This window comes from Staurois parvus, unplaced genomic scaffold (assembly GCF_062004578.1).
Source record: "Staurois parvus isolate SC_StPar_1 unplaced genomic scaffold, SC_StPar_1.0 ptg000155l, whole genome shotgun sequence".
Taxonomy (NCBI): Eukaryota; Metazoa; Chordata; class Amphibia; order Anura; family Ranidae; genus Staurois; species Staurois parvus.
In genome coordinates, this window is record NW_028317951.1 from 25,690,515 (window position 1) to 25,714,738 (window position 24,224).

At 45.0% G+C, this 24,224-nt stretch overlaps 1 protein-coding gene and 1 pseudogene across 3 annotated transcripts in view; one reads left to right on the top strand and one right to left on the bottom strand.

Annotated features, from left to right (window-relative positions):
• LOC149463348 (uncharacterized) overlaps positions 1–24,224 on the top strand; it is a 903,925-nt gene that overhangs the window by 24,107 nt on the left and 855,594 nt on the right. The gene's annotated exons all lie outside the window — the stretch shown is intronic.
• LOC149463349 (SUZ RNA-binding domain-containing pseudogene) lies at positions 16,465–16,913 on the bottom strand (annotated as a pseudogene).

Here is a 24,224-nt window from a genome sequence, read left to right on the forward strand (position 1 = left end):
TTTTGTCCCAATACACACAAAGGGAATAAACATGTGTATAGCAAAACATGTGTTAATGCAATACGTTTCGTGAGAAATACATGATTTCCTGGAGAAATATCAAGGGTGCCAACAATTTCGGCCATGACTGTAACTAATCCAGATAAATGTGCACAATAGTGCAAAAAAAGTGATCAAAATGGTGCATAAATATGCAAGCTTATTAATATTGCACTCTTTACTTTTTATGCACTATTTTGCACATTTATCTGGATTAATTATATCTTTTTTTGGTCTATGAATTTCTTAAAGGGATATAGCAACACTAGTTGAATCATGTAAAATGTTTGTTATATGTTTTGCAACTATTTGCACATTAGATGGATGTTGTAAGATATATTTGACATTTATTTTTTAAAGGGATAGTGCAACAAGCATTAGTATATTTATTTAATAAAACTGTAAAGTATACAACGTTAAAGCAGTTCTTCACCCTATAAACAAAAAAGTAAAAGTCACCAGCTACAAATACTCTAGCTGCTGGATTTTATTAACAGGACACCCTACCTGTCCAGGGATCCAATGCGGTCCTCACCCAAGCTGGCTCTTTGGGTCCCCAGCACTAGCATCTTTAGCCCGGGTTCACATATACCGTATTTTTCGCCGTATAAGACGCACCTGACCATAAGACGCACCTAGGTTTTAGAGGCAGAAAACAGGAAAAAAAAAATTCTGAACTAATGGACTGCAGACACAGTACAGGAGATGACCAGAGACTGCGGACAGCACAGGGATGACCAGAGACTGCGGACAGCACAGGGATGACCAGAGACTGCGGACAGCACAGGGATGACCAGAGACTGCGGACAGCACAGGGATGACCAGAGACTGCGGACAGTACAGATGACTGCTGACCTTTGGGGAGGTGGGGAGCGGGTACCTGAATTTGACAGGTACCCGATCTTACCTGTTCCTCGATCCAGCCGCGCGCTGTCTTCCCGGCTTCTGTAATGGCGCTCGGCATGACAGCCGGGTGCCCAGTGCGCATGAGCGAGAAGCACTTGCGCTTTGTGATTGGTCCGCCGGCTTCTGGGATCTGTCATGTGTCCCAGGTGCTGCCTTACCATTCACAAAGCGCACCGCTTCTTGCGCATGCGCACTTGGCACCCGGCTGTCATGCCCAGTGCCCACACTACAGAAGCCGGGAAGACAGCACGCCGCTGGATAGAGGAACAGGTAAGGTCCCGCTGCAGAGCTGAGCGGCCGGCCCGGTATTCTGACACGGCCGCGGTGGAAATACCGGACCGGCCGCTCCATATTCACCTTATAAGATGCACTGACATTTCCCCCCCAGTTTTGGGGAAGAAAAAGTGCGTCTTATACGGCGAAAAATACGGTATGCATTTCGGTACATTCCATGTGATTCGCACAGGAACTGCACCGCATTCCTGTGCAAATCACATGCGAATTGTGTGTGGTGTGATTTGAGCCATACATTATGTATGGCTCAAATCACACCTCATCCACACCAAAAAGGTGCAGGACCCTTTTTTCGGTCCGCACTAGAATTACATGGGTATTTACACGTATGCGATCCTATTCTGCACATCACACAGCGTTTTGCAGACCGATTTCAGGTTGTTGTTAACATACACACCCGCAGCGGTTCGCATGAACGAGGTGTGATTCTGATGCGGTGCGGAATTCACACAGAAAATGCTGCGAATTCCGCACCGCATCAGTGTGAACCCAGGCTTAGTGCAGGAAGCCAACTGTGACAGCTTGTGGCTTTACAGCTGGCTTCCTACTGCTCTTTCACGAGCTGCGCTGCACTTTATGAATTGTCCCACAGCTATCTGGGACCTTTGATGTGTCCCAGAAGGCTGCAGAGTAAGGGAGAGAACTTCTGCTCACATCGTCGTGGCGATCTGACCAGACGTTGGAGGAAACCAGGTACCCACTTCCCTCCAAAAAATTTAAAGTGCCAAAACTTAAAAAGGAGGATGGAGGACGCTTTTGTATTAAGTTAAAAAATCTTTTTCTCCTCATCCCCTAAATACTTACCTCTCTCAATCCAGTGTTGTCCAATCTGCAGCAGCACTGTTTTTAACCTGTTCTCACAGGACAGACTGAGACAATGGCTCCTGCTGCTGTCCATCAAATCCTGTGAGCAGGGAGAGGGAGTCATGACCGGGCCGCGGTGTGTGTCTATGGACATGCACAGTCCAGCTTGGGAGTGTGCCTGCACAAGTGCCCCATAGCACAGGGCTTGCTATGGCGGCACTCAGAGAAGAGGAGAAGCAGACCCCAGAAGAGGAGGTAAGGGGCCGATATGGGTAGTATCCTTGCCACAAGTACAGTTGCAAGAAAAAGTATGTGAACCCCTTGGGATTATGTGAAGTTTTGCATGAATTGGGCATAAAATGTGCTCTGAACGTCATCTAAGTCACAACAATAGAAGAACACAGTCTGCTGAACATAATACTACACAAACATTAGATGTTGCCATGGTTTAATTGCACATAACATGTAAACATTCACAGTGCAGGGAGGAAAAAGTATGTGAACCTTTGGACTTAATAACTGGTTGACCCTCCCCTGGCAGCAATAACCTCAACCAAACGTTTCCTGTAGTTGCAGATCAGACCTGCACAATGATCTGGAGTCATTTTGGACCACTCCTCTTCACAAAACTGTTTCAGTGTAGCAATATTCTTGGGATGTCTGGTGTGAATCGCTCTCTTAAGGTCATGCCACAGCATTTCAATCGGGTTGAGGTCAGGACTCTGACTGGGCAACTCCAGAAGGCGTATTCTGTGCTGTTGCAGCCATTGTTTTGTTGAATTACTTGTATGCTTTGGGTCATTGTCCTGTTGCATCACCCATCCTCTGCGGAGCTTCAGTTGGCGGACAGATGGTCGTACGTTTTCCTGCAAAATGTCTTGATAAACTCTGGAATTCATTTTCCCATCAATGACAACAATCCGTCCAGGCCCTGAGGCAGCAAAGTAGCCCCAAACCATGATGCTCCCTCCGCCATGTTTCACAGTGGGGATGAGGTTTTGATGTTGGTGTGCTGTGCCTTTTTTTCTCCACACATAGTGTTGTGTGTTCTTCCCAAACAACTCAATCTTGGTTTGATCTGTCCACAGTATATTTTGCCAGTAGTGCTGTGGAACATCCAGGTGCTCTTTTGCAAACTTCAAACGTGCTGCAATATTCTTTTTGGACAGCAATGGCTTCCTCCGTGGTGTCCTCCCATGTACTCCATTCTTGTTTAATGTTTTCCTTATTGTAGATGTGTCAACAAAAATGTTAGCATGTGCCAGAGATTTCTGTAGGTCTTTAGCTGACACTCTGGGATTCTTCTTTACCTCATGCAGCATTCTGCGCTGTGCTCTTGCAGTCATTTTTACAGGACGACCATGCCTAGGGAGAGTAGCAACAGTGCTAAACTTTCTCCATTTGTAGACAGTCTGTCTTACCGTGGACACATGAACATCAAGGCTTTTGGAGATACTTTTGTAACCCTTTCCAGCTTCATGCAAGTCAACAATTCTTGATCGTAGGTCTTCTGAGAGCTCTTTTCTGCGAGGCATGGTTCACATCAGACAGTGCTTCTTGAAACCAGTAAACCCAAAACAGGTGTGTGTTTTTCAAGGGCAGGACAGCTGTCAGCAACACATCCAATATCATCACACTGATTAGAGTCAAGGTTGGCTCACTCCTGGCTCCAATTAGCTCTGGAAGAAGTCATTAAGCTAGGGCCTCACATACTTTTTCCTCCCTGCACTGTGAATGTTTACATGTTATGTGCAATTAAACCATGGCAACATCTAATGTTTGTGTAGTATTATGTTCAGCAGACTGTGTTATTCTATTGTTGTGACTTAGATGACGTTCAGAGCACATTTTATGCCCAATTCATGCAAAACTCCACGTAATCCCAAGGGGTTCACATACTTTTTCTTGCAACTGTAAGTAACTATGAGCCTCTTTTTTTATTTTAGAAAAAAAAAAAAAACCTTTAATATCACTTTAACACCCCAGCGGGTTTTTTTTTTTTTTTTTTTTTTGCTGTGTCCTATTGGGGGATATTTAAAGTAAGGGGAAATTCCCTCTGACACAGCTGACACCAGAACTGTTGTGATCACTCACAGAAAGGCCACTGGAAATAAAACAGGTTTCTTCCCTTATGTGTTCAGAGACTGCCAACTCTGGTACCAGCTCCAGAAGAACACCAACAAAATTCAAACTCAGTTTACGGGTGTTGTTTGAAGTTTCATTGAAGATCTTGAACATGGGCAGAAATAAGGGTGCAGGATACTGAAAAACACACGCAGGTCTTGGAGGATAGATTCCTGGAAAAATTTTGTTTCAGCAATATTGGGCTCTTCAGTAGCACCCTCAAAGTAATGCAGGTAGCAGATGGTGCAGCCAGTTATCCTGAGGTTCTATACAAGCAGTCACAGTCCTTGTAGCATCCTCTAGTATATAATGCTCAAAACACTTGCTAACCTGGATCTCTAGGTGAAAGGTCCTTGTCACTTACCGAATAGCAGAGCCTGACTTGTAGAGGGAGGCATCTCTTACAGCCCTGGCTCAAGGACCACTGATAGTGGAACAGTGGCTGCAAGAGAACGGCGAGGTACAGGTGGCTGTAGAATGTCCAGCTGATAACACTGGTAAGTAGCATGTGCTTTGCTAGGAAACAGATCAGGTGGCTGACACAGCAGATGGCAACAGAAGCAGCAGGCCAAGAATTTGGCACCTCGGGCTGGCAGTTGCTTGGCAGGAAGATGACTGATCACAGGTGCAAAGCAGGCTGGTGGTATATGACAGGTGGATGGCCAGTAAGTAAGTGAGTAACAAGCCAAGGTCAGGGCATGTAGTGTTCAAACATGGTCATGACAAGCCGGGTCAATCACAAGAATCAGATACGGTTTCAGGCACAGGAACACAGGGAAAGTTGTAGATCAGAGAGCAAACTCAATAGTACAGCTGCTGCACTTATATAGTCCACTTTGTGCCAGTATCAGTGGCAAATGTTCATGCGCATATTCTCACGCCTGTTCACAGCAAGATGATCACCCGCAGGCCAGCTCTTGCAGGTGCCTCAGAACTTCATTTGCACTATGGCCAGCATGTCTCTGAAGTCCTACTCACAATGTCCAGAGGCAGTTTCCAACTAGCTTCCCTGCAACATTCTTCAGTGAAAGGGTCCACTCTCTGGCCCAGCTTCTACAGGTAATGTCTTCCAGTAAATTTCCTCAAGTCCAGCTTCCATTCAGGCCCTCAGCCTTAGCACCTGCTAAGGATTAACAGCAGTTACCCTTCTTTATCACAATCATGCTGCCTCTCAGGGGGGTGACCCCAGGAGAGAGAGCTCTGATCAGACCCTCCCAGAACATTGATCTTCTCTGCAGCCATATTTTCTGGGCCTCCCTCCCAGGGATCTGCTAAGATCAGATAAATATTCATAGTCCAGTCACTGACCCTCTCATGCTATTTCTGGAACATTCTACCAGAGAAAAGCAGAAACAATCAGCCACTAGGATTAGGGATGTACTTGATAAGACCTAACAAGCAAATTGCAATTCAACTGGCTACACCAGAGCCTTACACTAAATTTAGCCAGCCCAGGGCATAGACACTAGAGAACATATGTCCCAAATGGAAGATTTTACCTCACCTTCTGTTCCTCCAACAACATAACATTTTGGATTGCTTATTCCTTTCTTTTCTAGAGACAATAGTCACCAGAATAAATAGAGTGAATTTCCACAGCAGGGACAAGAGAGCAGTGGTCAAATTCATGCAATCGTTCTCTTACTCTATTCAAAACAAAATGGCAATAGATTTACTTTTATGCTTATCTAAACCTAAAAACAAACAGTTATTATTTTTCTATAATGTTCTCCTTTTCAGCCAGTGATCCGGCAAATAACACGTTTCCTGACACTTTGTCCCTATGCTTATTTCTCCATTGTATCTATGAAGGGAGACACGGCTGCCACATAGGCTGGACATCAAATATGTCTGCTTTTGTTTGTCTACATTAGATGGTGGATTAATGGGACTAGTGGCCTACACAATAAAGAGAAGGTTCTTGGGTATCTTTTCCGCTTTCATGAACTGACAAGGACATTGCATTTTTGGTAAGATTACTAGCTATTTTCTGTACCTACTGAGGATAATTATTCTTAGCCTGAAAAAATAAAACAGATGCAGCTACTGCTTCAATTACACATATTTATTCAAGTGCAGTGTTTTAGTGATTAGGTTTAGCATCATTGCCATAGAACTAGGCCATATCATATTAGAGATCCTGTGGTTGGCACTGACCTGCTGCCACAGCATCTGCTGACTAAATTGCTGTGGAATCCCACTCCGCAGCAAAGGAGCAACTCACTGTTGCATACCTTGAACCAGCATTGGTGCAACCCCTTGAATTTTTTCTTTGCTCTTTTATTGATCAGTTGACAGAATGTGACATAGCCTTAAGGGAATGAACTCTTCAAACATAGCCTAAAGGTACAAATCTTTTCATTATTGGACAGTATCTATTTAATGATTGTTGGTTGAAGACGTTAGCTGACCAGTCAGTTTTTTCTTTAGGTACAGCTGGGGGTATTGCATGTGGGCCTTGCTTAGTAATTATCAGTATTTTTGACAACAGGCATTTAACAAAGGATAAACCTATAATACAAAAAAACAAAAACAAAGCAAAAAACCTATGGGCAGAGTATAAAGCAGGAAACGGTGATGCTTACAATGTATCATCCTATACAATTTTTTGCTAACAAGCTACAAGCATTCAAAATATAGGGCAGGTCATTCTTTTGTCATTAATTAGGAATTTTGTCTCATTTAGTGTGGCGTTTCTAGTTTTTATTATTGAGGACTTAAAAAAAAAAAAAAGAAAAACTGTAAAAAAAAAAACTCCAAAACCTGTAGATGTTGTCTGTGTATGGCAATGTTTAATTGCTTGAATAGCTGATTACATAGTTGCAAAGTTTGGTTGAAAAAAAGACACAAGTCCATCTAGTTCAGAGGTCCTCAATCTACGGCCCGTGGACCACATGCGGCCCGCCGAGGCCATTTATCCAGCCCGCCGGCAGGGGCGTATTTTCCGTGAGGAAGGGACACTAACTACAGGGGTGGGCAGGGGGCTGCTATACCTTACCTGGCTCCGTGTCCCAGTCCCACGACGATCCAATCCAGGAATTGCTGCTCCTTCATTCACTCCGGCTGCTCCCTCACTCCTGCCGCTCGGATCCGCCTCCTCACCGGTGATTGGACGCCAGAACTGTAGCCCAGAAAAGGCACATAGGCGCCAATCACCTGCGAGGAGGCGGAGCCGAACGGCCCCATGAACATCGAGTGAGGGAGAAGCCGGAGTGAAGAACCACAGCTGACAGGTAAGAGTGCCGTGCTGATGGTGCTGCTGCAACCAGGTATGCTGGCTACAGCAGCACCATGCTGGAGCAGGGGTCAGCAAGTTAAGTGTCATTGGTGTCAGTGGGAGGAATAGTGTCCCATCATTGGTGTCACTGATACTAATGATGGGGCATTATTCCTCCCACTGACACGAATGATGGGGCACTATTCCTCCCCCCACTGACACCAACGATGGGGCACTATTCCTTCCCCCCACTGACACCAACGATGGGGCACTATTCCTCCCCCCCCACTGACACCAACGATGGGGCACTATTCCTCCCCCCCCACTGACACCAACGACGGGGCACTATTCCACCCCCCACTGACACCAATGATGGGGTACTATTCCTCCCACTGACACCAATGTTGGGACACTATCCCCCCCCCACTGACACCAATGTTGGGACACTATCCCCCCCCATTGACACCAATGTTGGGACACTACCCCCCCCACTGACACCAATGACGGGGCACTATTCCCCCCACTGACACCAATGACATACTATTCCTCCCACTGACACCAAAGATGGGGCACTATTCTTCCCACTGACACCAATGATGGAACACTATTCCTCCCACTGACACCAATGATGGGACACTATTCCTCCCACTGACACCAATGTTGGGACACTATCCCCCCCCCCACGGGGCACTATCCCCCCCCCACACTGACACTAACGATGGGGCACTATTCCTCCCCCCCGACATCAACAATGGGGCACTATTCCTCCCCCCACTGACATTAATGATGGGGCACTATTCCTCCCACTGACACCAATGATGGGGCACTATTCCTCCCACTGACACCAATGATGGGGCACTATTCCTCCCACTGACACCAATGATGGGGCACGATTTTTCCCACTGACACCAATGATGGGGCACGATTCTTCCCACTGATACCAATGATGGGGCACGTTTCTTCCCACTGACACCAAAGATGGGGCACTATTCCTCCCACTGACACTAATGATGGGGCACGATTCTTCCCACTGACACCAATGATGCGGCACTATTCCTCCCACTGACAACAATGATGGGGCACTATTTCGCTCCATAAGACACACTTGGGGGGAAATGTCTGTGCGTCTTATGGAGCATCCGGCCCAATATTTCCGCCTCCGTTGTATGTCCGCAGTCCCTGGTCATCTCCTGTACTGTGTCCACATTTGTTCATAGTTTTTTTTTTTTTTTTTAAACTATAGTCCGGCCCTCCAATGGTCTGAGGGACAGTGATCTGGCCCCGTTTAAAAAGTTTGAGGACCCCTGATTTAGTTCAACAAAAGAGAAAATAAATGGTAAAATCCTACATACACAGTCCCATACCCACAGTTGATCCAGAGGAAGGTAAAAAACCCCAATACAGCTTAATCTAATTTGCTCCAGTAGGGGAAAAAGTCCTTTCTGATCCCCCAAGAGGCACTATTCAACTGGTAATTGCGCGGTCATGCAATGCTGTACCTAAAAGAAATTTGTAATTTTTTTTACACAGATAGAGCATTCTTTTGGTGGTATTTGATCACCTGTGCACTTTTTATTTTTCATGCTGTAAACAAAAAAAGACCGAAGAGTTTGAAAAAAAATATTTTCTCATTTCTGTCATAAACAATATACAAAAAAAAAAATCAAATTTCATCATAAACATTGGTCAAAATGTATTCTGCTACATGTCTTTGGTAAAACAAATCCCAATAAGTGTATATTGATTGCTTTGTATGAAAGTTATAGCATGTACAATCTATGCTATAGATACTGCAATTTACGCCATTTTTTGCTATACAGCGCTGCACTAGTTTAACTGACAATTGCGCGGTCATGCAATACTGTACATAAATTAATGACCTTTTTTTCACACAAATAGAGCTTTCTTTTGGAGGTATGTGATCACCTGTGCACTTTTTATTTTTCACGCTATAAACAAAAAACGACCGAAAATTTTGAAAAAATGATATTTTCTCATTTCTGTCATAAAAAATATACAAGAAAACTCAAATTTCATCATAAATTTAGACCAAAATGTATTCTGCTACTTGTTTTTGGTTAACAAAATCCAAACAAGTGTATATTGATTGCTTTGTGTGAAAGTTATAGCATCTACAAACTATGGTATAGATAATTTAATTTACACAGCTTTTACTTTCTGACTGCCTATCACATTTCTTGAGGTGCTAAAATACCAGGACAGTACAAACACCCCCAAATGACCCCTTTTTGGAAAGTTGACACCCTAAGCTATATGCTGAGAGGCATATTGCGTCCATGGAAGATTTATTTTTTTTCCACAAGACTTTGGAAAATGAAAAGAACATTTTTTTTTTTTACAGAGTTGTCACTTAAATGATATATTGCTCACACAAGCCATGGGTATACAGTGAAATTACACACAAAAATACATTCTGCTACTTCTACCAAGTATGGGGATACCACATGTGTGAGACTTTTTGGGAGCCTAGCCACATACAGGAGCCTGAAATCCAATGACCACTTTGAAAGCCTGAAAGTGTGTAACTTCCTATTTCACTTCCTCACTACCTATCACAGTTTCGGAGGCCCTGAAATGTCAGAATAGCACAAAACCCCTCCAAATGACCCCTTTTTGGAAAGTAGACACTCCAAGGAATTTATAAAGAGGCATAGCGAGAATTTGCAGATCTAATTTTTTCTCACAAGGTTTTAAATATAAAAAAGAAAAAATATGTTTTGTTTTCTTTCTTCATATTCCAAAAACATGTGGCAAAAAACGAGATCTGCAAAATACTTACCATGCTTCTTATCAAATTCCTTGCGGTGTCTACTTTCCAAAAAGGGGTCATTTGGGGGGGTAAGGTGCTATCCTGGCATTTCAGGGCCTCCAAAACTGTGATAGGCAGTCAGGAAGTATAATGAGGAAATAAAGCCCTTCAAAAGCCTGAAGGTGCTTATTGGATTTTGGAGTCTTTTACTTGGATAGACTGCCAAAAAGTCTCTCACATGTGGTACCCCCATACTCAGGAGGAGTAGCAGAATGTATTTTTGGGAGTAATTCCACATATACCCATGGTATATGTGAGCAATAAATCATTTAATCGACAATTATGTGTAAAAAAAATATATTTTTTTCTTGTCATTTTCTAAAAACTTGTGGTAAAAAAATAAATTCTTCTATTAACTCAATATACCTTTCAGCAAACAGTTTGGGGTGTCTTCTTTCCAAAAAATGTCTCAGTTTGGGGGGTGGGGGCATTTTATGCCCAGCATTAGAAGTTTATGCCACACGTCACTCACTCTTCTAACCACCTGAAGACCAAGCCTTTTCTGACACTTTTTGTTCATATGAAAAAAAAATCAGTATTTTTTGCTAGGAAATTACTTTGAACCCCCAAACATTATATATTTTTTAAAGTAGACACCCTAGTGAATAAAATAGGGGTGCAGCACTCGTGCAGCGATTTTTCAAACGCACCTTTTTTTTACAAAACTACATTTTTTTGACTTTTAATGCACAAAAACACAATATATTGGCCAATTATTTGGTAAAATATAAAAGATGATGGTATGCCAATTAAATAGATATCAAACATGATATGCTTTAAAACTATGCATGCCCTGTGCAATGGTGACAAACTGCATACATTTTTAATATCCATAGGCAACATTTTAAAAGCCTTTACAAGATACCATTTTAGATTTACAGAGGAGGTCTAGCATTAGAATTACTATCCTTGATCTGATGTTCGTGGCAATACCTCACATGCATGGTGCAACCGCTGTTTACATACTGGCACAGGGTCAATACTCCTGCATGCAGGTGCATGCGATTGGGAGCTTTTTTTTTTTTTTAAGTTAATTTTATTTTTTTTATTATTTTTACACTGTCCCTTTAATTTTTAATTTTTTTTTATCACTTTTAATGCTATCACAGGGAATGCAAATATCCCCTATAACTTCAATGGGCATTGTCATATTCTTTTTTGAGATATCTGGGGTCTACCAGTCTCTAGATATCTCTTCTGCCCTTACATTATCTAATCTCACCAAGATCGGTGTGATCAGATGCTGCGAAACTGAAGTGATGAAATGCTCGTAGCTTCCCATTTCTTAGACTATAGAGATGATTGGCACCATTCTGGACTCCAATCAGCTCTATGGTCAGCTGGCAGAAACACCGGCTGCATTCTCAGGTTCCCCCGATGGCACGGTACTGCCCAAGAAGGCCGTGGAAGGCAGCAGGAGAGGGAGAGCATCTTCTCCTGCTGCTTGTAAAAGCAATCCTGCAGCTAATTGGTCACTAGGATTGATTTTACATGAAAGCCAATCGCTGGCTTACAAAAAATGATGCCAGGATGATGCCTACATCCTGGTATAACCACTCAAAGTCCAGTGATATGCCAGTACGTCGCTGGTCCTTGTTAGGTGTATATGCTATGTTTTTCTTTTTTTTATGCAGCCTGTGGCCTCTGCCAGAAAAAGTGTGTGGTATTGACCACCATTAAAATATACCGCCCTGCATCCACCCACTTCTAATGGTGGCCACACATGAAATGTGCCAAAAAATATTATAAAATATATATGCCGAAGCATAGGGGCCATCCACCCACTGGCCACCCTAGGCCCCCATGCTTCGGCATATATGCTCTTTTTTTAACTGCGGATGAAAAATATCATCCAACAGCACTGCACACACCGACTTATGTATGTTCTGAGATCAAGACCCTGTTGCTGTCAGAATAAACAAGTCGGTGCTGCAGCTAAATTACATTCCTGCAAAGAAAACAGCAATGGTTAACAATAAAACAGTAAATCAATAAAACAACTTTTTCATTGAAATATGTGCCAAAAAATATTATAAAATATATATGCCGAAGCATAGGAGCCATCCACCCACTGGCCACCCCAGGCCCCCATGCTTGGGCATATATGCTCTTTTTTTTTAACTGCGGATGAAAAATCTCAGCACACCCCTTTTGAAAACGTACCATAGTACGAAACGCTTCAAGGAGGAGCCCTGCACGCCGTGACATCACGCCGCCGGATCACAGAGGTCCGGTGGCCATTTTATTACACCAGCTGGTCAGTTTTACAGAGCTATTTCCAACTGTATTGCTTTTACTCTATGCACTAACCACAGTGTATGTCTATATTTGATTTTTTATGATAAAAATTACTATTAAAGCACGGAATAGACATGACTTCAAGTCCCAAACTATCTTGCTACTGCTCCCTATGTAGTCTGGGCAGTCATGTGGCTTTACTTCGCTGTCTCTTCCCTCATAAACCCTAAATTTGTATGTATTGCCTGTGGCCCTCCGAGGGCTTATACAATTTGACCCCATATCTGGCACACTTGCTGGGGATATATTGTTTGAATGCAAGGCGGCCAGTAAACTGAATGAGGGACTTATCCACGCAGATCTTTTGCTGGGGCATATACACATCTGCAAATTTCTCAGTGAGGTGGTTTATGAGGGGCTGGATTTTATAGAGCCTGCCATGTTCAGGGTCACCCCAAGGATGACAGAGTGTGATATCACTGAAACGCATGAAGCGCATTATCGTCTCATTTCTATGCCTGGTCATGGCAGCAGAGAACATGGGCATATGATGAATCGGGTCTGTGGACGAATACGACCGCAACTCATTCTTTTTTGTAATGCCCATGTTGAGGGTTGGGCCCAAAAAAGTTTTACATTTGAAAACCATAATGGGTTTTCATGCAAATGGTCTGGCACGGTTTGAATTTGGGTTTGAGGCAATATATTGTTGAGCATATAAATTGCTTTGGCCCACAATCAAATTGTACAAATATTCTGTGAAGAACAGCTCCATAATATCAAGGGGAGTAGTTCAATTTGCTGTTTTCACCTGAATTCCGGGTTGGGCAGTGAATGGGGGAAGTATGGGTGTTGCAGAATCTGTGGGCTGCCAATCAGGATTTGCAAGCATGTCCAGAAGGACACTAGGGGCTCTACGAGCCTGTGAGAAAATTCTTGGTGACTGTGGGACACTACTTGTGCTCTTCAGCGTCCCAGCTTGTACTGCACTTATGAGACTCGCCACATCACCAAGTGATACTGCAGTGCTGGTATAAAAAAGAGCAGGATATACTAGGCTGCTGGTGCTTGCCAGTTCACCAAAAGGTAGTGCGGCACTAGTACTGGCACTCTGATACATATGAGACAAGTCATGTGATCCTAGCACTTCAGCTTCATGGGGTCGGGTATGCCTGATCTTAACAGGGACCTCTTCTCCATAATCCAAGCTACGTGTTAGGGTGCCACTGCTGTCTACAGGTTCGTATTCTGAGGCTGATTGTGTCAGGGAGTCTTCCCCTTCGCTCTCACCTGACATGCTCAGAATCCTGTAGGCGTCTTCACTAGTGTACGTTTCATTGGACATTTTGAACTCTAAATTTACAGGTAGCTAGTGCAACTCATGGAAAAAAGAGCACCTGGCTGTCAGGGACTGCTTGAACTGCTACCAAAAAATTTACCGGAAAGTGCTAACAGAGATCAGGCCTGATTCTGTGAACATTGCGGTTTTGTGTGCAATGTATTACAGGTGACAGTGATCAGAAATTATACTGACACTGCACTTCTTGTTAGGGGTGGGGGGGAGTGTTGGGGCTAAACGCTAGTGCTGGCAGTGAATGGGAATGATCCTACTAACACTGCGTTTTTGGGGACACTAATACTAAGGGGGGACTGGTATAGTTCTGTTACTGATCAATATATTGATCAGTGCAAACACGATACTAGTAATGACGGTGATCAGCGACCTATAGCGTGAGTGAGATAGTGTGCGGGCAATCTAATGCTAGCTGACCCTAGCTGGGAGGGACGCTAACTGACCCTGACACTATCTGACGTTGCTAGTGGCACTAATACAGTGATCAGTGACAAATACTATACACTGACACTGTACTAATGGCACTGGCAGGGAGCAATCAAAGGGTTAAATGTGGCAATCAAGGGGTTAAAATGTCTCTAATGTGTGTGGGTGCAGTGTGCTGCTTTTACTCATGAGCGATGTCTTTCTTCTCTCTCTGGAACAAAATGGTTCTAGGGAGAGAAGAACCAGCTAGATCCTGTGCCTGTATTTACAAATACAGGCACAGCTCTGCATCTCCATTTGCTGTAGGAGATTGGCAGAGTCCTGGCCAAAATCACTGGCCAAGACCTGATGACATACACCTCCTACAACAAATGACAGCAGGGGTTAATGGGGGGGGGGGCATGCGCATGTGCACTCTAAACCCGGAAGAGCAAAGTGACATATGGGTACGTCGCTTTGCCTGCAGCTACCATCCGTCCGCAGTACAATGTGAGCGGGCGGGAAGTGGTTAAAACAATCTACTCCGCTTTCAAGAACCAGCTCTTGAGGAAATCTATTCCACATTGCCACCGCTCTTACTATGAAGAAGCCTTTCCGTATTTGAAGAGTAAATCTTCCTCCAGATGTAAAGAGTGCCCCTTTATCCTCTGTGAGGTTCTTAAGGTGAATAGCTCTACACCGAGTTCACTATATGGACCACCTATGTATTTATACATGTTGCTGATATCCCCCTTTAATCTCCTCTTCTCAAGAGAGAATAAATTCAGTTCCTCTAAACATTTCTCATAGCTGAGCTCCTCCATGCCTCTTATCAGTTTGATTGCACTTCTCTGCAGTTTCTCCAGTTCCCCGATATCCATTTTGTGAATTGGCACCCAAAACTAAACTGCATATTCCAGATGAGATATTACTAATGATTTTACAGGGGTAATATGATATCTCTCTCTGAAGTCCATACAAGAAAGGATTTTGCGGCATTCCAATCCATTATTAAGCTTATGATCTATCAAAACACCCAGATCCTTCTCCACCATCGATTCCCCCAGTTGTACTCCCCCTATCACAATGGGCGGAGCAAAAGAGCATCAAAGTGCAAGTAGATGACGCAATTCCCTCCACTAGTCCATTCGTGTGACAGGTGTGAGATGGGGAAACAGCTCTCATTGTTTGAATACTGCTTGTGTGGAGTAAATTAAATGTTTTGACTGACATTCTGCAGTTTAGCCACAAGATATCACTGTTTTCCTAACACAGCCTCAGACTGCATAGATATTTCTATATTCATGAAGAGGTGGAGTTTTCACACATAGTTGAGAGGGAACAGGAAGAAGAGAGAGCAGCCATGTTCTGGAGAATGGTGAATGAGGGGGGCCGTGTGAGCTGAGAATCTGATGACTTCCAGGTGTGAGAGCATCCCTCAGTAACCAGAGCTGCAGCTAAGTGAAGCTGATGAGATTGCTGCCAGGAAGCTGATGAGATCGCTGCCAGGAATCCTGATGAGATTGCTGCCAGGAATGCTGATGAAAGCAGAGGAACTAATCAACATATACGGCGAGACCGCATGCTTGTTGGAGACACATGTGTTCTGTTCAGAGTCACCAGCGGATGCAAAGCAGACCCGGGTCGGTAAGATCGTGCATGCACCTCATTTCAGTGTTGGCGCCTTGAGGCTGAGTCCAGGCCTATAGTTATTAGTTAGGGTGTCTGTTTGTGTCAGGTCACAAGTGTTGTTACTGATCATTGGAAGGACTCCACAACTTAAAGTGACATTTCACATTGGAGAGCTGATAAAATCCTACAAACTCAAGCCAGACTGGCGTTTTGCTCAGAAGGAATACTCAGGCACGTGCTACAGGACCAGTTATGGGAGAGGGAAACTGTAGATTTGTGTAAGATTATAAGCTGTTGTGCGGCACTGCAGGCTAGCCCATATCATACACTGATTCCTGCTCTTTTAGGGTAATAACGGGTAAGGTGTGGCAGCTTAGTTGTGCCTGCCAGTAGGTAAATTACTATTTTTACCTTCATCATCAGAAGGCGCGGTGCTGTGCAGCACAAGGGTCTCAGCCTTTGGGCTGGGTGTATGTACATTTATTGTATGTTCCCAGCATTTGTGGTTGTGTTTATTTGCCACCTCTGGGGTTGCTTTCCTCGTTCGTGAATTCACTGTATCCTGGGGAGCCCACCCCGATACACGGCCTACACAGGCCAGTGGAGCTTACTATGACAAAGTCATCCATAACGTCTAAGCTGTTTGAAACCCTGTGATCCATCCGGACCCAGCGGCTGCCGGATCACATTATTAGGCTGTCTGTTCTCCTCCAGCTTATTGATTCTTGCTAGCCTGTCCACCACTGGTTTCTCTGCTTCCTGCTCTGGGCTGGCGCTCCCCAGGATTCGCGTTATGGCTTCTACATCTCTTCCCTCTGAGCCAGAGATTTCACAGGCACTGTGGACCGGCTGCTTTAGTAGGAGTTGCTTTCCATATCATTGCTCATAGACGTTTTGAGGATCCTTATCTAAGGAAGACTGGTTGGCAAAAAGTTGTATTGGATAACCATGGAGATTTTTGGAGGAGACTTTGATTTATTTTCTTTCTGTGTAATCTTCAACTTGTTCTCCAACAGTCGCTCCATCTCTCCGCTGTCCTCCCAGCTCTCCACGACGTCATTCTCTTCCATCTGCTGCTGTCCTATGTCTTTGGTTACCTTTATATTCATAGATGTCCTTGCCTAATATTGATACATTTTTCTAAATTTTAGAGGCTGGCTATATATATTTATCTACGCATATACTGTACATGTTGCGGACAATGAAGGCTGGCATTATGTAATTTACAGACCCTAGAACAGGGGTAGGCAACCTTCTGAGCATAGTGTGCCGAAACTTGTTTTCAAAGAAACTGACAGTGCTAGCTAAATAAAAAATAATGCCAACTTCTCATACTTAGCCACAAAAAAGAAATGTTTTATAAAGTAAATGTTGTAAATGACCAATTCCTGTACCTTCACACTTCAGATCAGCCCCAATTCCTGTACCTTCACACCTCAGATCAGCCCCAATTCCTGTACCTTCACACCTCAGATCAGCACCAATTCCTGCACCTTCACACCTCAAATCAGACCCAATTCCTGCACATTCACTCCTCAGATCACCTCAATTTCTGCACCTTCACCCCTCAATTCACCCCAATTCCTTCACCTTCTCACCTCAGTTCAAGCCATTTCCTGCACTTTCTCACTGCCAATTAGCCACAATTCCTGAGACTTCAAATCAGCGACAATTCCTGCCCCATCACAACTCGGATCACCCCATTTTCTCCATCTTCACAACTCAGATCATCCCAATTGCTGTACCTTCACACCTCAAATCAGACCCAATTCCTGCATATTCACCCCTCAGATCACCTCAATTCCTGCACCTTCACCCCCTCGATGCACCCCAATTCCTTCACCTTCTCACCTCAGTTCAACCCATTTCCTGCACTTTCTCACTGCAAATCAGCCACAATTCCTGCACCTTCACACCTCAGATTGCCCCAGTTCCTGTACCTTCACACTTCAAATCAGCCACAATTCCTGCCCCATCTCGACTCAGATCACCCCATTTTCTCCACCTTCACAACTCAGATCACCCCAATTTCTCCACTTTCACCCCTCAGATCAGCCCAATACCTGTACCTGCACAACTCAGATCACCACAATTCCTACACCTTCACCCCTCAGATCACCCCAATTCCTGCACATTCACTCCTCAATTCACCCCAATTCCTGCACCTTCTCACCTCAGTTCACCCCATCACAACTCAGATCACCCCATTTTCTTCACCTTCACAACTCCGATCACCCCAATTTCTCTACTTTCACCCCTCAGATCAGCCCAATACCTGCCCCTTCACAACTCAGTTCACCCCATTTCCTGCACTCTCACTGTAAATCTGCCACAATTCCTGCACCTTCACACCTCAAATCAGCCACAATTCCGGCCCCATCACAACTCAGATCATCCCATTTCCTCCACCTTCAGAACTCAGATCACCCCAATTTCTCCACCTTCACATTCGCCCAATTCCTGCGCCTTCACACTTCAGATCAGCCTTAATTGCTACACTTTCACCCCTCAGATCATCCCAAATCCTGCACCTTCACAACTCATATCAGCTCCATTTCTGCCACTTCACATGTCAAATCAGGCCGAATTCTTGCCCCTTCTTTTTAAGATCACCCCAATTCTTGCACATTTACCCCTCAGACAATCACAATTCCTGCACCTTCACACCTCAAATCAGCCACAATTCCTGCCCCATCACAACTCAGATCACCCCAATTCCTCCACCTTCACCCCTCAGATCAACCCAATTCCTGCACCTTCACACCTCAGATCAGCCCAGTTCCTCCACCTTCACCCCTCAGATTAGCTCCAGTTCCTCCAACTTCACATGTCAAATTAGCCCCAATGCCTGCACCTTCACACCGCAGATCACCATAATTTCTGCACATTCACCTCTCAGATCACCCCAATTTGTGTACCTTCACACCTCAGATCAGCTCCAATTTCTGCACCTTCATACCTCAGATCAGCCCCAATTCCTGCACCTTCACACCTCATATCAGCAAGAATTCCTGCCCCATCACAACTCAGATCACCCCAATTCCACCACCTTCACAACTCACATCACCCCAATTCTTTCACCTTTACCCCTCAGATCAGCCCAATTCCTGCACCTTCACACCTCGGATCATCACAATTCCTGCACATTCACCTCTCAGATCACCCCAATTTGTGTACCTTCACACCTCTGATCAGCTCCAATTCCTGCACCTTCATACCTCATATCACTACAATTCCTGTACCTTCATAGCTTAGATCAGCCCCAATTCCTGCACCTTCATACCTCAGGTCAGCCCCAATTCCTGCACCTTCACACCTCAAATCAACCATGATTTCTTTACCTTCACACCTCAGTTCACAAAAATTCCTGCATCTTCACACCCCAATTCCTGTACATTCACCCCTCCGATCAGCCCCAATTACTGCACTTTCACCCTTCAGTTCATCTCATTTCCTGCACTTTCTCACTGCAAATCAGCCACAATTTCTGTGCTTTCACACCTCAGGTCAGCCTAATTAATGCACATTCACCCCTCAGATTGCCCCAATTCCAGCACGTTCACACCTCAAATCAGCCACAATTTCTGCCCCATTGCAACTCAAATCACCCCATTTCCTCCACCTTCACAACTCAGATCACCCCAATTCCTGCACCTTCACTCCTCAGATTATCCCCAATTCCTGCACATTCACCTCTCAGATTGCCCCAAATCCTGCACCTTCACACCTCAAATCATCCACAATTCCTGCCCCATCAAAGCACATATCACCCCAATTCCTCCACCTTTACCCCTCAGATCAACCCAATTCCTGCTACTTCACACTTCAGATCATCCCAATTCCTGCACCTCTAAATTAGCAGTTCCCAATAGCTGGTTAATTACCAGTGCAAAATGAGAGCAGGCAGCTCAAGGCATCTGACTCAGCACCAGGACCAGATCTAGCCTGCCTGATATGAGGGTGCCGTCAGAAATATTGGGGAACAGAGGATACGGTCAGCAGTTTGTAGGATAGTGTAGAGAGGCCAGCAGGGCAGAGAAAGAGAGGCATGGAAGTGTACGGGAAAGAAGAGGACAGAAAACTGTAGGGTGGAGAACAGGGTTCAGGAGGGAGGTCAGCAGGAGTTAGCAGGGCAGAATACAGGGGTCATGCAGGGCAGAGGACAAGGGGTCAGCAGGGCAATTTACGCAGGACAACAGGAGAGTGTACAAGGGTTAGCAGTGCAAAGGATGGGGTCAGCAGGGCAGTGTACAAGGGTCAGCAGGCATAAGACAGGATCATCTTGGTGGAAGACAGGAGTCAGCAGGGCAGAGGATTGGGCCAGCAGGGCATAAGATGGGGTAATCAGGAAAGAGTCAGCAAGGTAGAGGATAGGGGGCAGAGTATGGGGTCAATGGGGCATAGGAAAGGGGTCAATGGGACATAGGACAGGGTCATAGGGGCGGGGACAGAAGGGCAGAGGACAAGGTCAGCAAGGAAGAAGACAGGGTTAGTGGAGCAGAGGACATGGTGAGCAAGGAAGAGGACAGGGATCTGCAGAGTCAAGAATGGGGTCAGCAGGACATAGGACAGTTGTCAGTGGGGCAGAGGACAGGGTCAACAAGGGAGAGGATGAGGTCAAAGGGGCTGAGGATGGGGTCATTGGGTCAGAGGATGGGGTCAGCTGGACATAGGATGGGGTCAGTGGTACAGACTATGGGGTCAGCGGGGCATAGGAAAGGGGTCAATGGGACATAGGACAAGGTCAGCGAGGAAGAGGACAGGGATGAGCAGAATAGAGGACAGGGGTCTGCAGGGTTGAGGGTGGGGTCTGTGGGGCATAGGACAGTCATCAGTGGGGCAGAAGACAGGGGCTTAGGATGGGAGTCAGTGGGTCAGAGGATGGAGACAACAGGGCAGAGGGTGGAGTCAGCAGTAAAGGGTGGGATCAGCAGGACATAGGTTGGCATCAGCAGAGCACGGGATGGGGTCAGAAGGGCATAGGATGGGATAGCATAAGCAGGGCAAAGGAGGGTTACCAGGGCAGAGGATGGGGTGAATGCTGGCAGGGCACTCATCAGAGCTGTTCCTCCCCATACTGCACAAAGGTAAAGTTGGATTCTTTTGCAGACACAACCCCAATCTTCCCAGTGTGTTGTTGGCTGTTGCAGCTGTGTTGCCATTCCGATCTGAGGGTTTCACAGGTCAGAGCTGCAACAACCAGCAACACACAGTGAAGATTGTGGTTTTGTCTGTAAAAGAATCCAACTTTACCTGTGTGCACAGTGGGGACTCAAGGAGCAGCTCTCCTGCATGTCCTTTGATGAGTACAGTCTGAGGTTGGGGGGGGGGGGGAGCTCACCGCACCATCCATTGCTTCCAGCCATCCTCAATACAGCTTTGCTGGCTGCAGGCAAGCCAAGTGAGGTGGACAGGGATGGAGGCAGCAGGGAATTGCAGTGACAAAGAGTTGGCCATGCTCCCTTTTGTGTATCGACTGGAAGGCACTGGGCGGCTTTGCTGAAGTGTATGAGGTGCCCCAGGCTTCCTTTACGTGCCATGATAAATGTGGCGGTGTGCCAGGGGTTGCCGACACCTGTCCTAGAAGGTGATTTCATATATAGGCTGTGACCCCTTTATGCTAACATTGTATTTTCTACAGGTCCTGGAGGATGCAACATTTGTTTACTTTGGAAATTGGCTTTCAGAATTTTTTTTAGGTTCATTGCATGCTATATTTACATTTATCAACTAAGTTTATAGTCATTTCTTTCTATTAAGTTACAAGAGACTCCTGATACTGTTAGAGTGTTGCAGAGTAGACTTGTGCGCGCTGGAAATATTTGTTTAGTTTCGGATGCATTCATTCATAAAAAAATTTGTCATATTTGTTATGTTAAACTGATTCATTTTTGGAATGCATTTTGTATTTTCAGCATTCATTTTGTATATTTGTTTGTCCTGGTGGATAAAAAAAATGTAGTAGTTTTTCAAAAGATTGCTATATATTAGTTTTTCTTTTAATTATTTTGCATGGATTCGTTATTCATATTTTAAGCTATTCAATATTTTCTTGTTCAAACATTTTATTAATAATAAACCATAATGTTACAAACGTTACAAACAGGGAGACTTTGTTAGTGTACATTGGACATTGAGGTGGCAGTAGGACATAGAAAAAATGAATGAGGATCACATTACAAATGTCTATATAGTTCTAGTGGAAACAGGTATATAAAAGTCGACTACAGATAACATCATTGTCCCAGCCAATCAGAGTATTGTCTCCCAGGTGCAAAAAAGAAATAGGGTGAAGTTTGGAGGGGGGTCAGACGGGGGTGGAAGATAGGGGAGGGAAAGAGGAACAGCAACGGTGACTCCATGAGCATTCAGCAAGTTTGCAGCAGACCACAGGTGCTGCCTACGAAGGGCTACTGACAGCGTCCTTGGCGCGCAGTATACAAATCAAGGAAGAAGGAGTGATTCATCGAAGTTAGGCGGGAGGAAGTGCTCTACCCAGGGGCTCCATATGCGTAAAAATTTAGGAATCTTGTCTAGAATTGTGGCTTCCACCTTTGCATGTATCATGGCTTGTGCTATTCTGGTTTTGACGGCCGCAACACTTAGGGTGGGGGATTTCCAGGATTTCGCTATAACTTGTTTAGCTGCCGTCGTGACTTGCATAAGGAGCTTGAATTGTGAATTGGAAACTCCAGGGGGGCACCGATTGAGTAGGGCTGTTGTTGGGTCGGGTCGTAGAGTGATAGTGCTAAGTGTAGATATCATGGTGAAAATTTCATCCCAAAAGACTTGGGCCACTGGGCAGTTCCACCACATATGGTAGTGTGTTTCTAGGTCTGCGCAGCCTCTAAAACAGTTGGGAGAGTAATTAGGGGTAAATTTTGCGATTCTCGCTGGGACCAAGTACCAGCGGGTTAAAACTTTATAATTTGTTTCCAGTGCTACAATGTTCTGTGATGAAGATTTTGTGTCGGCCCAAATGTGATCCCAATCAGATAGGTCAAGTTTCTTGCCTAAATCCACTTCCCACTTATGGGTATACAGAGGGGGGGACATGGTGATCGAAGTTGTGAAGAGTGAATATAAGCAAGAGATAAGCCCACGTCTCTGAGGGTCTTTGTAGCATGCTCATTCGAAGAGAGACATGGCATCTGGCCGATTAGTTGTTGTAGCGTAGGGGGCGTAAAAGTGTTGTAGCTGCAAGTATCTGAATATCTCGGAAGCTGGGAGGCTATGCGTTTCCCGCAGCGAGGCAAAGGATTTAAACTTATTCCTCTGTAGGAAATGATGCATGCGGAGCAAATTAGCAGAGGACCAGGCTTTGAATAAAAGGGGTGTCTGCCAGGCCGGGGGAAAAGCTGGGTTTCGCAGGAACGAAAGCAGGGGATTATGTAGTGATTGAAGGGGATATCGGGTTTTCAGCTTGTCCCACATGGATAAAAAATGAGAAGTGATGGGGTTGGTTATAGAGCGGCGGTCTATGGGCCTCAACCAGAGTAAGTTAGCCGTAGATAAGGGGTCACATTCTATTGACTCTAGTGCCACCCATTGTGGGATTTCAAAGGTTGCATGATATTTAGGTAATTGGGCTAAATGCGCTGCTTGATAGTATTTGCTGATGTCGGGTAAGCCTAGACCACCATTGAGCTTAGAACGGTATAGGGTGGAGCGTGGTATACGAGGACGAGTTTTGCCCCATACATAGGAAAAAATGCGACACTGCAGTGTGCGGATGTAGTGAGGGGGGACTGGGAGGACTCTAAATAGATATAGGATTTTTGGGAGGATTGACATTTTGATAACTGCTATTCTGCCTAGCCACGCAAGGGGTAGGGAAGACCATTTGGTCAAAAGGGCCGAAAGATGGTTTAGCATCGGAAGATAGTTAGCTGCGTAAAGGTCTGATAACTTAGGGGTCAGTTTGATTCCCAAAAAGGGATATGACACTGTGACCAAGGAAATGGTAAAATCTGCTTTAGATGCGTCAACTCTACCGGGGGGAGAGAGATGTTGAGTGCTGTTGATTTATGGGGGTTTATTACTAGTCCAGACAGCGAACCAAATGCCTCGAGAAGCCAGGGTAGGGATGGAGAGGAGGTCAATGGAGATGTAAGAAAGAGCAAGACGTCATCCGTGAAGAGACATAGTTTATGATGCATGCCTCTTATCTCCAGTCCCCTGATATCCGGATTAGCTCTGATTAAGAGGGCAAGAGGCTCTATAGCCAGGGCAAAGAGCAAAGGGGACAGAGGGCAGCCCTGTCTCGTGCCCCTGGAGATTGGGAACTGAGCTGACCTATGCCCCAGATACCTAATTCTGGCCGAAGGCTCTCGATACAGCGAGAAGACCCAGGTTAAAATATGTGGGCCAAAACCCCAACG